The sequence below is a fragment of the Lithobates pipiens genome, unplaced genomic scaffold, assembly GCF_037356315.1.
Source record: "Lithobates pipiens isolate NorthernLeopardFrog02 unplaced genomic scaffold, aLitPip1_a1.2 Scaffold_19, whole genome shotgun sequence".
Taxonomy (NCBI): Eukaryota; Metazoa; Chordata; class Amphibia; order Anura; family Ranidae; genus Lithobates; species Lithobates pipiens.
The window spans coordinates 237,971,596-237,987,661 of record NW_027507764.1 but is presented as its reverse complement, the minus strand read 5'-3'; the positions used below and the strand labels follow the sequence as shown (position 1 = coordinate 237,987,661).

Sequence of the window (16,066 nt, the reverse complement as noted above, 5' to 3'; positions counted from 1 at the left end):
AGGTGTCGCTGTCACCACTGGCAAGTGTGAGAACGCAGTTTAGCTAGGCGTATTGAGTGCCATTCTTTCTTGGAATCAGCCCAGTGGGAGTGTCATCTTGCTGTGCATTCTGGGAGAGGGTACTTAAGGTATTTACATCCCGTGCTTCTGGGTTCCGGTCCAGAAGATCTTTCTGTCTGCTTGGTCCTGGTTCTCCTGACCAGCCCCCATGGCCCTCATGGCCTGGGGTGCGGATCCATCCAATGCCAAGTCTCGGGGCTGGCTAGCCTGAGGCAAAGTAACTGAGAGGAGGATTCAAAGGTGGACCTGTTCCGTCTCATCTGTGGAGAGGCCCAGCAACTGGAGAAGCAACCAGGGGAGGACTCTTCGGGAAAAAGGCCACGCATAAGGCTGGCTTCTCAGAAGGAGCCTGGAGGCTCAGTTGAAAGACACCAAGTGAATCTACACTCATACGGTATCGCCGGAACGGCTGCGAGATACTGGTACCGTATGATAGCTCTCTAAATTTACCTACATCCCTCAGTTACATTCAAGTATGTGGCAGAGACTTTGTTCAAGTGTTCTACATTCAAGTCTGTGGCAGAGACTTTGCTCTATTCAAACACTCTATCAGCTGCTAGGCCTAGAGAGAGGAGGTCTATCCGGTAGCTGTGAGAATCCAGTGAGCGCTAATTCTCTGGATTTCTATAGTGAGAGACTTCCTATCTTTTGCAGTTCCAAGAGTACCTGAACTTCCTACCCAACCCTCCACCCTTTAATGAGAGACTGTTTTGTCTACTTGTTCTCAAATAAATATCCCAAAAGTGGATCCAGTGTCAGTTTCTGCAGTTCTTTGGGCCATCTACCTCGGGAAACCCCTAGACGTACACAAGGTCAAGAAGGTAACATTAAGCCCAATTAAACCAGCCGCTTTTTCGGGGGTCAGTGCTACATCTGTATACACCATACTGTTTTTCTCCAATAAAATTTTTGGTAAAAGAAAGACGTTTCATTGTTCAGCTTAAATACGAGCCCTCCGGTACAAAAGTCCACTCTGAATCTCTAGGAGATCCTATTGCTGAAGTAATTGTCTGACTGGGGCTTAAAGTCTTCCCTGTTCTCAGTAGGTGGGCTGATGGTCCCTGGTAGTGATGGACGAACTTCCGACGGGACGTTTCGCGAACGCGAAACGCGAACGGGCACAAACGTTCGCGAAAACGACCGTTCGCCGCGGGCTCCATTGACTTCAATGGGAGGCGAATTTCGCAAACCTTTAGGTCGAATTTGCGGCCACGGGGTAATTATTAGGGGGTAGCACGTAGTCCCACCACCTGGACAATAGCATAATACATGTATGAGGTGAATTTGGGATCGATAACTACAAGCATTTTTTTTTTATTTGGGAAATTGTTCTGACAATTCAGGACTATGGAGCTAATGAAGGCAATGGAGGAGAGGGAAGGTCAGGGACCAGGGTAGGCAAACAAGAGGGTGCAGGAGATACAGAGCACTGACAGCAGCACCGTAATACAGAGCACTGACATCAGCACCGTGACATACAGCGCTGACAGCAGCTCCGTGACATACAGCGCTGACAGCAGCTCCGTGACATACAGCGCTGACAGCAGCTCCGTGACATACAGCGCTGACAGCAGCTCCGTGACATACAGCACTGACAGCAGCTCCGTGACATACAGCGCTGACAGCAGCTCCGTGACATACAGCGCTGACAGCAGCACCGTGACATACAGCGCTGACAGCAGCTCCGTGACATACAGCGCTGACAGCAGCTCCGTGACATACAGCGCTGACAGCAGCTCCGTGACATACAGCGCTGACAGCAGCTCCGTGACATACAGCGCTGACAGCAGCTCCGTGACATACAGCGCTGACAGCAGCTCCGTGACATACAGCGCTGACAGCAGCTCCGTGACATACAGCGCTGACAGCAGCTCCGTGACATACAGCGCTGACAGCAGCTCCGTGACATACAGCGCTGACAGCAGCTCCGTGACATACAGCGCTGACAGCAGCTCCGTGACATACAGCGCTGACAGCAGCTCCGTGACATACAGCGCTGACAGCAGCACCGTAAGCAGCCCCAGGAGGAAGTCAGCACAGCACAGGGATGGTGTGATCCCCTCATAATAAGAACCCCCAGGAGGAAGTCAGCACAGCACAGGGATGGTGTGATCCCCTCATAATAAGAACACCCAGGAGGAAGTCAGCACAGCACAGGGATGGTGGGAACCCCTCATAATAAGCAGCCCCAGTAGAAATATGACACCGCTCAACCTCTTCAAAGAGGAGGGTAGGGGCATATAGTACGGTGTGCTTTTTTGGGTCAGGGAAGTGAGCCAAATGAATTAAGAAGGTCTGTGTGCTTGATTCCAAAAATTGTTTATAGACATATACATGGTCTACTGATCACATGTGTTGAATTCCTCCGAGATCCATGCCTCATTCATTTTTAGAAATGTGAGGTAGTTAACACTGTGGTGAGCTAGGCGAGTACGCTTATCGGTCACAATCCCCCCTGCTGCGCTGAACGTCCTTTCGGACAGGACACTGGATGAGGGGCAAGCCAACAGTTCGATTGCAAATTGGGCAAGCTCTGGCCAGAGGTCAAGCCTGCCCACCCAGTAGTCTAGGGGTTCATCACTCCTCAGAGCGTCCACATCGGCCGTTAACCCAATGTAGTCGGACACCTGACGGTCTAGGCGTTCCCTGATGCTGGATCCGGATGACACCTGTCGATGGGTCGGCTGAAAGAATGACCTCATATCCGAAGTCACCAACACATCTTCAAACCGGCCTCTTCTTGCAGGCGCTGTTGGATTGGTACCCGCAAATCCTTCTCTGGGAGTGGGAATTGCTCCTCTGCCAGCGCACGCAAAAGCAGAATGCAGCATTTCTCGAAGCAAGGCCTGGAAGTGCTGCATTCTGACAGCCCTCTGCGACGGCGGTAACATTTCCGCCATTTTGTGTTTGTACCGGGGGTCTAAGTACGTTGCCACCCAGTACTGGTCCTTGACCCTCATGCTTTTTATACGGGGGTCCCTATTAAAACACTGGAGCATGAAGGCCCCCATTTGCACTAAAGTGGAAGCGGTGTGGTGGCCTGGCTCCTGCTCATCATCCAGGATAATGTCGTCCTCTTCATTCTCCTATCCCCATCCTCGCACAACAGGGATCCCAGAAAGGTTTAAAGCATGCTCTTCTTGCTCCTGCTCATCCGCCCCGGCACCATCCTCCTCTGACTCCTCATCAGACTCCTGTTGTTGACTTGTCTCAGATAGAGTAGCCCCCCCTGGGAATTCATCCAGCATTGCGACTTCCTCATCTTCCCGCTCCTGCTCCTCCACAGCCTGATCAATGACACGACGCAATGCACGCTCCAGAAAGAAGGCATAAGGTACCATGTCACTGATGGCGCCATGGCTGCGACTGACCAGTTTGGTGATCTCCTCAAATGGCCGCAGAAGTCTGCATGTGTCGCGCATGAGCAGCCACTGGCGCGGTGAAAAAAAACCCAGCTCCCCAGAACCGTTTCTTTCGCAGAGTTCATACAGGTAGACGTTAACTGCACGTTTCTGCTGGAGCAGCCTATCAAGCATATAGAAGGTTGAGTTCCATCGCGTCGGGCAATCGCAAATAAGACGTCTGACCGGCAGATGGTGTCGCCGCTGAATGTCAGCAAGGCGAGCCATGGCCGTGTAAGATCTTCTGAAATGGGCCGAGATTTTCCTTGCCTGCCGCAAGATGTCCTGGACCCCAGGGTATTTGACAAGGAATCGCTGCACGACCAAGTTTAAGACGTGTGCCATGCACGGCACGTGCGTGATTTTGCCCTGTTTCAATGCGCTAAGCAGATTGGCACCGTTGTCACACACCACTTTACCAACTGTCAAATTGAGCGGTGTTAGCCACTCATCTGCCTGTGAACGCAAAGCTGAAAGGAGTGCCGGGCCAGTGTGGCTCTTTGCTTCCAGGCACAACAGACGCAGCACGGCATGGCAACGTCTCACCTGGCATGTGGAATAGGTTCTGGGGAGCTTGGGCGGTGCAGTGGAAGAGACGCTAGCAGCGGAAAAGGAGGAGGCAGCTGAGGAGGAGAGGGAGGAGGATGGAGTAGGAGGAGGAGAAGAAGAGTCAGGCCTGCATGCAATCCGTGGCGGTAAAACCAAATCTACACGGGTGCCACGGGTTACATGCTTGACGGCCGTCAGAAGGTTCACCCAGTGGGCAGTAAAACTGATATACCTTCCCTGCCCGTGTTTGCTAGACCACGTGTCTGTGGTCAGATGTATCTTGGCACCGACACTGTGTGCCAGAGATACATTCACTTGCCGCTGAACATGGCCATATAGCTCTGGGATGCCCTTCTCTGAGAAATACTTCCTTCCTGGGACCTTCCATTGTGGTGTTCCAATGGCCACAAATTTGCGAAAGGCCTCCGAGTCCACCAGTTTATATGGCAGTAGTTGGCGGGCTATGAGTTCTGACAAGCCAGCCGCCAACCGTTGGGCAAGAGGGTTATCCGGCGTCATCATTTTTTTACGCTCAAACATTAGGCCCACGGAAGCCTGCCTTTTTGCAGAAAAATGTGAGCTTGGCGTGATGGAAGGTGGAGTGGAGGACAATTGTGAGGAGAGAGGAGAAGGAGAAGTAGAAGACGAGGCTGGACGGTGAGAGCCTGCAGTGTGGCTTTGTGTGTTCCGTTGCTCCCACTGGGCTCGGTGATGGCTGCTCATGTGCCTTCTTAAGGCGGTCGTCCCTAGGTGAGTATTGGGCTTACCGCGACTAACGCGTTGACTGCAAAGATTGCAGATGGCAACGCTATTGTCAGCAGCGGACACGTTAAAAAAAGCCCACACTGCGGAGCCATGTGCCGGTGTCCTGGGAGCGCCAGATGTGACCGTACATGGTCGATGACTCGCTCCTGATACATTTGCAGTCTGCTTTGTCCCTGCTGTGCAATGTAAGTCATTGCTGCTTCTCCTCCCTATCTGCTGGTCCATATCTCCCTCTGAACTCCCCTCCTCTTCCTCTCTTGTGGGCACCCACGTGACATCACTAGACACGTCATCATCAACGTCACCTTCCCCACCGCTATAAGTAGAGTAGGCAGCAACACCGGGGACCAACCTCCTCCTTGGGCTGATCTGGGTACTGGCGTCAGACTGCTGAGTAGCGCTTGTTGCTACCTCCTCTTCCTGATCCAATACCAAGAGTGGCTGCGCATCAGAAATGTCCTCTTGATATGGATCGGAAAATAATTCCAGTGACTCAAGCGGAAGGTATGTGGTGGTGGTGGTGGTGGTCGTGTTGTTGGTGGTAGTGTCTTTGGGGGTGCACATAGCAGAGAGTGAAGAAGAGGGTGCAGATCGAGAGGATGAGGAGGGTGCAGAAGAGTAAGGCTGAGCGAGCCACTCAACCAAGTCTGGTGCATCCTTTAAAGTAATTGAACGCACCTTCTGCAACTTCCCACTTTGGCTCAAGCCTGTTGCTCCTGCCCTACCCCTACCACCCCTGCGGAAGGGCCTGCCTCTTCCTCTGCATGTCATTTTTTAAATGACCCTGTGACAAAACTCTTAGTCCCTATACCGCTGAAGGACTGCTGCAGTATAGGTGAGCGGTCAGCAGTGGTGCACGTCAACCCTATCTATTGTGGACCTATAGCGGTCCTTACAGAACAGCAGACTGTACCGCACTCAAGCCTATGTACCGTAGCACCCTATACCAAGTTACCAGTCCTTATAAGAACTTTTGTGGACCAAGCAGGTTGTGTGTTAGTGATTAGCAGACTGTACGTCAGTCCCTATACCAATGAAGGACTGCTGCAGTATAGGGCAGCGGTCAGCAGTAGTGCACGGCAACCCTATGTATTGTGGACCGATAGCGGTCCTTACAGAACAGCAGACTGTACCGCACTCAAGCCTATGTACCGTAGCACCCTATACCAAGTTACCAGTCCTTATAAGAACTTTTGTGGACCAAGCAGGTTGTGTATTAGTGTTTAGCAGACTGTACGTCAGTCCCTATACCGCTGAAGGACTGCTGCAGTATAGGGCAGCGGTCAGCAGTAGTGCACGGCAACCCTATGTATTGTGGACCGATAGCGGTCCTTACAGAACAGCAGACTGTAACGCACTCAGGCCTATGTACCGTAGCACCCTATACCAAGTTACCAGTCCTTATAAAAACTTTTGTGGACCAAGCAGGTTGTGTATTAGTGTTTAGCAGACTGTACGTCAGTCCCTATACCGCTGAAGGACTGCTGCAGTATAGGGCAGCGGTCAGCAGTAGTGCACGGCAACCCTATGTATTGTGGACCGATAGCGGTCCTTACAGAACAGCAGACTGTAACGCACTCAGGCCTATGTACCGTAGCACCCTATACCAAGTTACCAGTCCTTATAAGAACTTTTGTGGACCAAGCAGGTTGTGTGTTAGTGATTAGCAGACTGTACGTCAGTCCCTATACCAATGAAGGACTGCTGCAGTATAGGGCAGCGGTCAGCAGTAGTGCACGGCAACCCTATGTATTGTGGACCGATAGCGGTCCTTACAGAACAGCAGACTGTACTGCACTCAGGCCTATGTACCGTAGCACCCTATACCAAGTTACCAGTCCTTATAAAAACTTTTGTGGACCAAGCAGGTTGTGTATTAGTGTTTAGCAGACTGTACGTCAGTCCCTATACCGCTGAAGGACTGCTGCAGTATAGGGCAGCGGTCAGCAGTAGTGCACGGCAACCCTATGTATTGTGGACCGATAGCGGTCCTTACAGAACAGCAGACTGTAACGCACTCAGGCCTATGTACCGTAGCACCCTATACCAAGTTACCAGTCCTTATAAGAACTTTTGTGGACCAAGCAGGTTGTGTGTTAGTGATTAGCAGACTGTACGTCAGTCCCTATACCAATGAAGGACTGCTGCAGTATAGGGCAGCGGTCAGCAGTAGTGCACGGCAACCCTATGTATTGTGGACCGATAGCGGTCCTTACAGAACAGCAGACTGTACTGCACTCAGGCCTATGTACCGTAGCACCCTATACCAAGTTACCAGTCCTTATAAGAACTTTTGTGGAACAAGCAGGTTGTGTGTTAGTGATTAGCAGACTGTACGTCAGTCCCTATACCGCTGAAGGACTGCTGCAGTATAGGTGAGCGGTCAGCAGTGGTGCACGTCAACCCTATCTATTGTGGACCGATAGCGGTCCTTACAGAACAGCAGACTGTAACGCACTCAGGCCTATGTACCGTAGCACCCTATACCAAGTTACCAGTCCTTATAAGAACTTTTGTGGACCAAGCAGGTTGTGTGTTAGTGATTAGCAGACTGTACGTCAGTCCCTATACCAATGAAGGACTGCTGCAGTATAGGGCAGCGGTCAGCAGTAGTGCACGGCAACCCTATGTATTGTGGACCGATAGCGGTCCTTACAGAACAGCAGACTGTACTGCACTCAGGCCTATGTACCGTAGCACCCTATACCAAGTTACCAGTCCTTATAAGAACTTTTGTGGAACAAGCAGGTTGTGTGTTAGTGATTAGCAGACTGTACGTCAGTCCCTATACCGCTGAAGGACTGCTGCAGTATAGGTGAGCGGTCAGCAGTGGTGCACGTCAACCCTATCTATTGTGGACCGATAGCGGTCCTTACAGAACAGCAGACTGTAACGCACTCAGGCCTATGTACCGTAGCACCCTATACCAAGTTACCAGTCCTTATAAGAACTTTTGTGGACCAAGCAGGTTGTGTGTTAGTGATTAGCAGACTGTACGTCAGTCCCTATACCAATGAAGGACTGCTGCAGTATAGGGCAGCGGTCAGCAGTAGTGCACGGCAACCCTATGTATTGTGGACCGATAGCGGTCCTTACAGAACAGCAGACTGTACTGCACTCAGGCCTATGTACCGTAGCACCCTATACCAAGTTACCAGTCCTTATAAGAACTTTTGTGGACCAAGCAGGTTGTGTGTTAGTGATTAGCAGACTGTACGTCAGTCCCTATACCAATGAAGGACTGCTGCAGTATAGGGCAGCGGTCAGCAGTAGTGCACGGCAACCCTATGTATTGTGGACCGATAGCGGTCCTTACAGAACAGCAGACTGTAACGCACTCAGGCCTATGTACCGTAGCACCCTATACCAAGTTACCAGTCCTTATAAGAACTTTTGTGGACCAAGCAGGTTGTGTGTTAGTGATTAGCAGACTGTACGTCAGTCCCTATACCAATGAAGGACTGCTGCAGTATAGGGCAGCGGTCAGCAGTAGTGCACGGCAACCCTATGTATTGTGGACCGATAGCGGTCCTTACAGAACAGCAGACTGTAACGCACTCAGGCCTATGTACCGTAGCACCCTATACCAAGTTACCAGTCCTTATAAGAACTTTTGTGGACCAAGCAGGTTGTGTGTTAGTGATTAGCAGACTGTACGTCAGTCCCTATACCAATGAAGGACTGCTGCAGTATAGGGCAGCGGTCAGCAGTAGTGCACGGCAACCCTATGTATTGTGGACCGATAGCGGTCCTTACAGAACAGCAGACTGTACTGCACTCAGGCCTATGTACCGTAGCACCCTATACCAAGTTACCAGTCCTTATAAGAACTTTTGTGGAACAAGCAGGTTGTGTGTTAGTGATTAGCAGACTGTACGTCAGTCCCTATACCGCTGAAGGACTGCTGCAGTATAGGTGAGCGGTCAGCAGTGGTGCACGTCAACCCTATCTATTGTGGACCGATAGCGGTCCTTACAGAACAGCAGACTGTAACGCACTCAGGCCTATGTACCGTAGCACCCTATACCAAGTTACCAGTCCTTATAAGAACTTTTGTGGACCAAGCAGGTTGTGTGTTAGTGATTAGCAGACTGTACGTCAGTCCCTATACCAATGAAGGACTGCTGCAGTATAGGGCAGCGGTCAGCAGTAGTGCACGGCAACCCTATGTATTGTGGACCGATAGCGGTCCTTACAGAACAGCAGACTGTAACGCACTCAGGCCTATGTACCGTAGCACCCTATACCAAGTTACCAGTCCTTATAAGAACTTTTGTGGACCAAGCAGGTTGTGTGTTAGTGATTAGCAGACTGTACGTCAGTCCCTATACCAATGAAGGACTGCTGCAGTATAGGGCAGCGGTCAGCAGTAGTGCACGGCAACCCTATGTATTGTGGACCGATAGCGGTCCTTACAGAACAGCAGACTGTAACGCACTCAGGCCTATGTACCGTAGCACCCTATACCAAGTTACCAGTCCTTATAAGAACTTTTGTGGACCAAGCAGGTTGTGTGTTAGTGATTAGCAGACTGTACGTCAGTCCCTATACCAATGAAGGACTGCTGCAGTATAGGGCAGCGGTCAGCAGTAGTGCACGGCAACCCTATGTATTGTGGACCGATAGCGGTCCTTACAGAACAGCAGACTGTACTGCACTCAGGCCTATGTACCGTAGCACCCTATACCAAGTTACCAGTCCTTATAAGAACTTTTGTGGACCAAGCAGGTTGTGTGTTAGTGATTAGCAGACTGTACGTCAGTCCCTATACCAATGAAGGACTGCTGCAGTATAGGGCAGCGGTCAGCAGTAGTGCACGGCAACCCTATGTATTGTGGACCGATAGCGGTCCTTACAGAACAGCAGACTGTAACGCACTCAGGCCTATGTACCGTAGCACCCTATACCAAGTTACCAGTCCTTATAAGAACTTTTGTGGAACAAGCAGGTTGTGTGTTAGTGATTAGCAGACTGTACGTCAGTCCCTATACCGCTGAAGGACTGCTGCAGTATAGGTGAGCGGTCAGCAGTGGTGCACGTCAACCCTATCTATTGTGGACCGATAGTGGTCCTTACAGAACAGCAGACTGTACCGCACTCAAGCCTATGTACCGTAGCACCCTATACCAAGTTACCAGTCCGTATAAGAACTTTTGTGGACCAAGCAGGTTGTGTATTAGTGTTTAGCAGACTGTACGTCAGTCCCTATACCGCTGAAGGACTGCTGCAGTATAGGGCAGCGGTCAGCAGTAGTGCACGGCAACCCTATGTATTGTGGACCGATAGCGGTCCTTACAGAACAGCAGACTGTAACGCACTCAGGCCTATGTACCGTAGCACCCTATACCAAGTTACCAGTCCTTATAAGAACTTTTGTGGACCAAGCAGGTTGTGTGTTAGTGATTAGCAGACTGTACGTCAGTCCCTATACCAATGAAGGACTGCTGCAGTATAGGGCAGCGGTCAGCAGTAGTGCACGGCAACCCTATGTATTGTGGACCGATAGCGGTCCTTACAGAACAGCAGACTGTAACGCACTCAGGCCTATGTACCGTAGCACCCTATACCAAGTTACCAGTCCTTATAAGAACTTTTGTGGACCAATCAGGTTGTGTGTTAGTGATTAGCAGACTGTACGTCAGTCCCTATACCAATGAAGGACTGCTGCAGTATAGGGCAGCGGTCAGCAGTAGTGCACGGCAACCCTATGTATTGTGGACCGATAGCGGTCCTTACAGAACAGCAGACTGTACTGCACTCAGGCCTATGTACCGTAGCACCCTATACCAAGTTACCAGTCCTTATAAGAACTTTTGTGGACCAAGCAGGTTGTGTATTAGTGTTTAGCAGACTGTGCGTCAGTCCCTATACCGCTGAAGGACTGCTGCAGTATAGGGCAGCGGTCAGCAGTAGTGCACGGCAACCCTATGTATTGTGGACCGATAGCGGTCCTTACAGAACAGCAGACTGTACCGCACCCAAGCCTATGTACCGTAGCACCCTAGACAGACCAAGTTACCAGTCCTGATAAAGAGCTTTGTGGAACAAGTGAGTTGTGAATGATTAGCAGACTGCAGCAGAAGGGCAGCAGTCAAGTATAATATTCTTTCTATATTTGGAAGAAAGAATATTATACGTGTACAAGCCTATTACCGTACCACTGATACCAGTCCTGAAAAGAACCTTTGTGGAACTAATAGTAACAGCAAGTCTTTAAAATTATCCTCACTGCCTGACACACTGCTTCCTGCCTGTCCCTATACAAATTGGCAAAAAAGAGTAGGCTGGAACGATTAGCTGGAACAGCTCTTTTGTGGACCTGATAGTAACAGCTAATGATGATGATGATGATGATGATGAAGAAAGACTAATCTGGCTGAGCTGTCCCTAAAATAGCAGCATACAGCGCTCTGTCCCTTTATCTAAACTGACAAAAGAAACTCAGGCTGCTGACCTAACACCTATACCAGTCCTGAAAAGAACTTTTGTGTACCAAATAGCTAGCGTTTTCTCTGTCCCTACTCCACACAGGATCCTTTCCCTACAGTGACAGAAGAAAGAATGTAAAATGGCCACCGGATCGGGTGTATTTATAGGTTAGGGGGAATGTCCAAGTGTCCATGAGCTGTCATGTCTCAATTGGTTGTCCTGTAACACATGATAAACGTGTCACGAAAGGTTAAAGTTCTTGTATACATTAAACACGTAAGTCCGCCGGGGCGAACGACGGAAAAAGGCGTTCGAACCCGCGGACGGCGAAAGTCGGAAATTCGCCGCGAAACGACCGCCGGGCGAACCGTTCGGCCATCACTAGTCCCTGGAGAGGAACCTCCACATGTATGCAATGTCAGGATTCTACTGATGTAGAGAGGTCCACTCCTTCTGGTAATGCATCTCAGCCACTGGGTGAGACTTCGGTCTCCACTGCGTCGCTGTTGCAACCTCTTGCTCTGCTCCTTTTACTTCAACAGGGGCAACTTTAGATTTGTCTAGACACTGATCTATGCTTCACTCTGGCTGCTTCACAGGCAGTGGCAGCTGGTGACGTTTTAGGATGGGGGGTGCCAGACCCCGCCCTTCCTTTTTGACCCATCCCACTTCTCATAAGCCTCACCCCTTATAGAATCCACACACTCTGCCTTCTGTATTTCACTTGCTTCCACCCATAGTGTCAGGAGTATAAAGCTCAGCATTACAGGACAGAGTATACAGCTCAGCATCACAGATACGGTATGTAGATCGGCACCACAGATAGTATACATATCATCACCACAATATATAGTATATAGATCAGCACCACAGATGGTATATAGAGCAGCACCACAGATAGTATACAGATCTGTGCACACCATTGAGGTGGCAATTCTGAAGCACGGATTCCAATAAGAATTGTTGGTGGATAACTGTTCTTTGGGTACAATTTATACATGAGCACATAAGAGAGGACTTTTTTCTTTATCATGTGGACTTTTTTAAGGATTTATTTAAATCTTTATATGTACTTATTTGTGAGTGATCATTCTAATACATATGTTTGAAAACTTTTTTTTTTTTTTTAGTACAGCTCAATGGCTACAACTGGTATAGTTACTATGATATATACAGTATCTCACAAAAGTGAGTACACCCCTCCAATTTTTGTAAATCTTTTACTATATATTTTCATGTGACAACACTGAAGAAAAAACACTTTGCTACAATGTAACGTAGTGTGTGTACAACCTGTATAGCCAGGGCTTTTTTTTGTACGGGAACGGAGTTCCACCACCTGTGGCAGCCTTGTCCTCTCCCGCTTGTCAAGTAACACAGAAGCTGGTAGAGGACTCTCTCCCTCCACCAGCTGTATGCTTGTGTCAGCAGGCACATGAGGCCGGACTTTTACAGGTGGATATCCCGGGGGTCCCGACGCTGCAATTGCCCACAATTTTTGTAAATATGAGGCTTGGGGAGGCGGCTTCTTTCTCAACCTGCCGCCTGTTACAACTGTCTGTAGCACGAAGAGGAGTAAAGTGTTGTGAAACTCCCCCTCTGATCCGTGCTACATTGCTAATATGCAGAGCTGCAGGTAACGTCACCGTGAAGAGAAAAAAATCCGGGCACAGATCCGTGGCGGCTGCATTCTGCAAGAGGTAACAGAGAGCTGTGGGGGAGGAGGACAAGCTGAGAAAAAGTGAGAGAGTTTTTTGTGTGGTGGTTGGGAGGATTTGTGAGAGAGCTGGGGGGAGGGGGGATCTGTGAAAAGGTGAGAGCTTTGGAGGGGGCAGGATTTGTGCAAATGGTAGAGCTGGGAAAGGGGAGGGGATTTGTGCAGGAGTGATAACAGGGAAGGGGGAGTGCGGATTGTGCAGAGGTGGAAGCTGTGAGGATAGGCTGTAGATGGGGTTCTGAGGTAAGTTGTGGACTGGGGGTGTCACCTATGGAGGGAGAAGAGCAAAGGTGAGATGTTAATGGAGTACAAAAGTGAGTTGTGGATGGGGGCAGAAGAGGCGAGTTGTGGATGGGGAGGTGTGTAGGTGAGCTGTGGATGTTGGGCGCTGGGGATGGGGCGCAGAGGAAAGCAAAGAGGTGTGCAGATGCTACTAATTGATGGTTACTTTGAAGGGTGAGGGATTGTTTGCTTGGAGAGGACAAGGGAACTTTACTGTACCCTGTATGATATGCACTTCTCAGCACTGCACAATACATACTCCTGAGCCCTGTACTCTGTGTGTTTCACTTTTCTGAACCTTGTGCCTTCTGCGATACCCAGTTCTGAGCCTCGATCACACCCACTATTTGGCAATCATGTAATTTTCACCTCTAAAGGAAGGTGTGGCTGGGGGCAGGGTTGTGGGCTTGGTTAGGGAGGGGCATTGGCCATGAAGTGTGAGTTCCAACAATTATTTTCTGAGAAAAAAAAGCCCTGTGTATAACAGTGTAAATTTGCTGTCCCCTCAAAATAATTCAACACACAGCCAATAATTGGCTAAACCGCTGGCAACAAAAGTGAGTACACCCCTAAGTGGAAATGTCAAAGTTGGGCCCAATTAGCCATTTTCCCTCTCCGGTTTGATGTGGCACATTAGCGTTACAAGGTTTCAGGTGTGAATGGGAAGCAGGTGTGTTAAATTTGGTGTTATTGCTCTCACTTTCTCATACTGCTCACTGGAAGTTCAACATAGCACCTCATGGCAAAGAACTCTCTGAGGATCTGAAAAAAAGAATTGCAGCTCTATATAAAGATGGCCTAGGCTATAAGAAGATTGCCAAGACCCTGAAACTGAGCTGCAGCATGGTGGCCAAGACCATACAGTGGTTTAACAGGACAGGTTCAACTCAGAACAGGCCTCATCATGGTGGACCAAAGAAGTTGAGTGCACGTGCTCATATCCAGAGGTTGTCTTTGGGAAATAGATGTATGAGTGCTGCCAGCATTGCTGGAGAGTTTTAAGGGGTGAGGGGTCAGCCTGTCAGTGCTCAGACCATACGCTGCACACTGCATCAAATTGGTCTGCATGGCTATTATCCCAGAAGGAAGCCTCTTCTAAAGATGATGCACAAGAAAGCCTGCAAACTGTTTTCTGAACAAGCAGACTAAGAACATACATTACTTGAACCATGTCCTGTGGTGTGATGAGACCAAGATAAACTTATTTGGTTCAGATGGTGTTGAGCGTGTGTGGCGGCAACCAGGTGAGGAGGAGTACAAAGACAAGTGTGTCTTGCCTGCAGTCAAGCATGGTGATGGGAGTGTCTTGGTCTGGGCTGCATGAGTACTGCATCAGTGGGGAGCTACAGTTCATTGAGGTAACCATGAATACCAACATGTACTGTGACATACTGAAGCAGAGCATGATCTCCCCCCTTCAGAGACTGGGCCACAGGGCAATATTCCAACATAATAAAGACCCAAAACACACCTCCAAGATGACCTCTGCCTTGCTAAAGAAGCTGAGGGTACATGTGATGGACTGGCCAAGCATGTCTCCTGACCAAAACCCTATTGAGCATCTGTGGGGCATCCTCAAATGGAAGGTGGAGGAGCGCAAGGTCTCTCACATCCACCAGCTCCGTGATGTCATCATGAAGGAGTGGAAGAGGACTCCAGTGGCAACCTGTGAAGCTCTAGTGAACTCCATGCCCAAGAGGGTTAGGGCATATAACACTTTGGGCCCCATTTTAGACATTTTCACTTAGGGGTGTGCTCACTTTTGGTGCCAGCAGTTTAGACATTAATGGCTGTATGTTGATTTACTTTGAGGGGACAGCAAATTTACACTGTTATACCAGCTGTACACTCACTACTTTACATTGTAGCAAAGTGTCATTTCTTCAGTGTTGTCACATGAAGAGATATAATAAAATTATTTACAAAAATGAGAGGGGTGTACTCACTTTTGTGAGATACTGTATATCTCATAGTGAAATTGCAGATTCTTATATTTAATGTTTTTCTCTTTTTCTTTCTATTTTTGGAACACAAGCGCCATGTTTTTTTTTTTGTTTTTTTTGTGGCGACCTGCCCAAACTGCTGTAGCTAGAAAGCACAGTTCATGGTGGTCACTTTTGTCCCTGTGTCCACTAAGCACTGAGCTTACCGCCCATCCATCTCTATGTTTACCATAGGGGATGAAGAGATACATTTTGAGTCACACTTGGGACGTGTTGAAGTAGTTCCCAAAGGTTCATTTAACAGCTGGCAAAACAAACCCCCACACCGGCAAACTTTACCCCCATGTTGAGGGTATGTGGCCTCGTATGGTACGAGGGGGAGGGCTGCTTGCTTATCCCCCTCTTTCCTGGCCTGCTGAGCTGCATGCTTGAATTGTGGCATTCTGTACAGTAGTAAGGACCACCTACTGCCAACCCCAGACAAGAAAAAGAAGGATCTTAATCACCAATGTGACCAGCTGGAAGACAATTGTATTTAGGGCATGTATTATAATATTTTTTAATATATGGGGTGGGGCAGGGGGCTTTATGGAGCAGAACAGTGGTGGCTGGTATCTCCTCGGCTTCATGGCGGCGCAGCTTCTCCTGTGTCTTCTCCCTCCTCCCACTTCTCGGTGGCCAATAGGATCGCTTCTACTATCTGCCAATCGGGTCTCAGGACCTGCTTCCTGAGCTGGGATTGGCTGGGAGGAGAAAGATAACAGTGAATATTTATTCACTATTGTCACAGAACTGGATGGGCTCGGGGAGCAGCACCCTTTTTTGAAGCTGATTAGAGCCTCGGGCCCCAATCACATGCTTCTAAAAAAAAACAAAAAAAATTTAAATCCATGCGTCCAGTGCCCTGAATGTAAATTAGG

General features: G+C 49.2%; 1 protein-coding gene across 2 annotated transcripts in view; it reads left to right on the top strand.

The window, feature by feature from the left end:
- Window positions 1-16,066, top strand: part of LOC143996645 (sodium-dependent neutral amino acid transporter B(0)AT3-like) — a 159,171-nt gene that overhangs the window by 105,951 nt on the left and 37,154 nt on the right. The window lies entirely within an intron of this gene.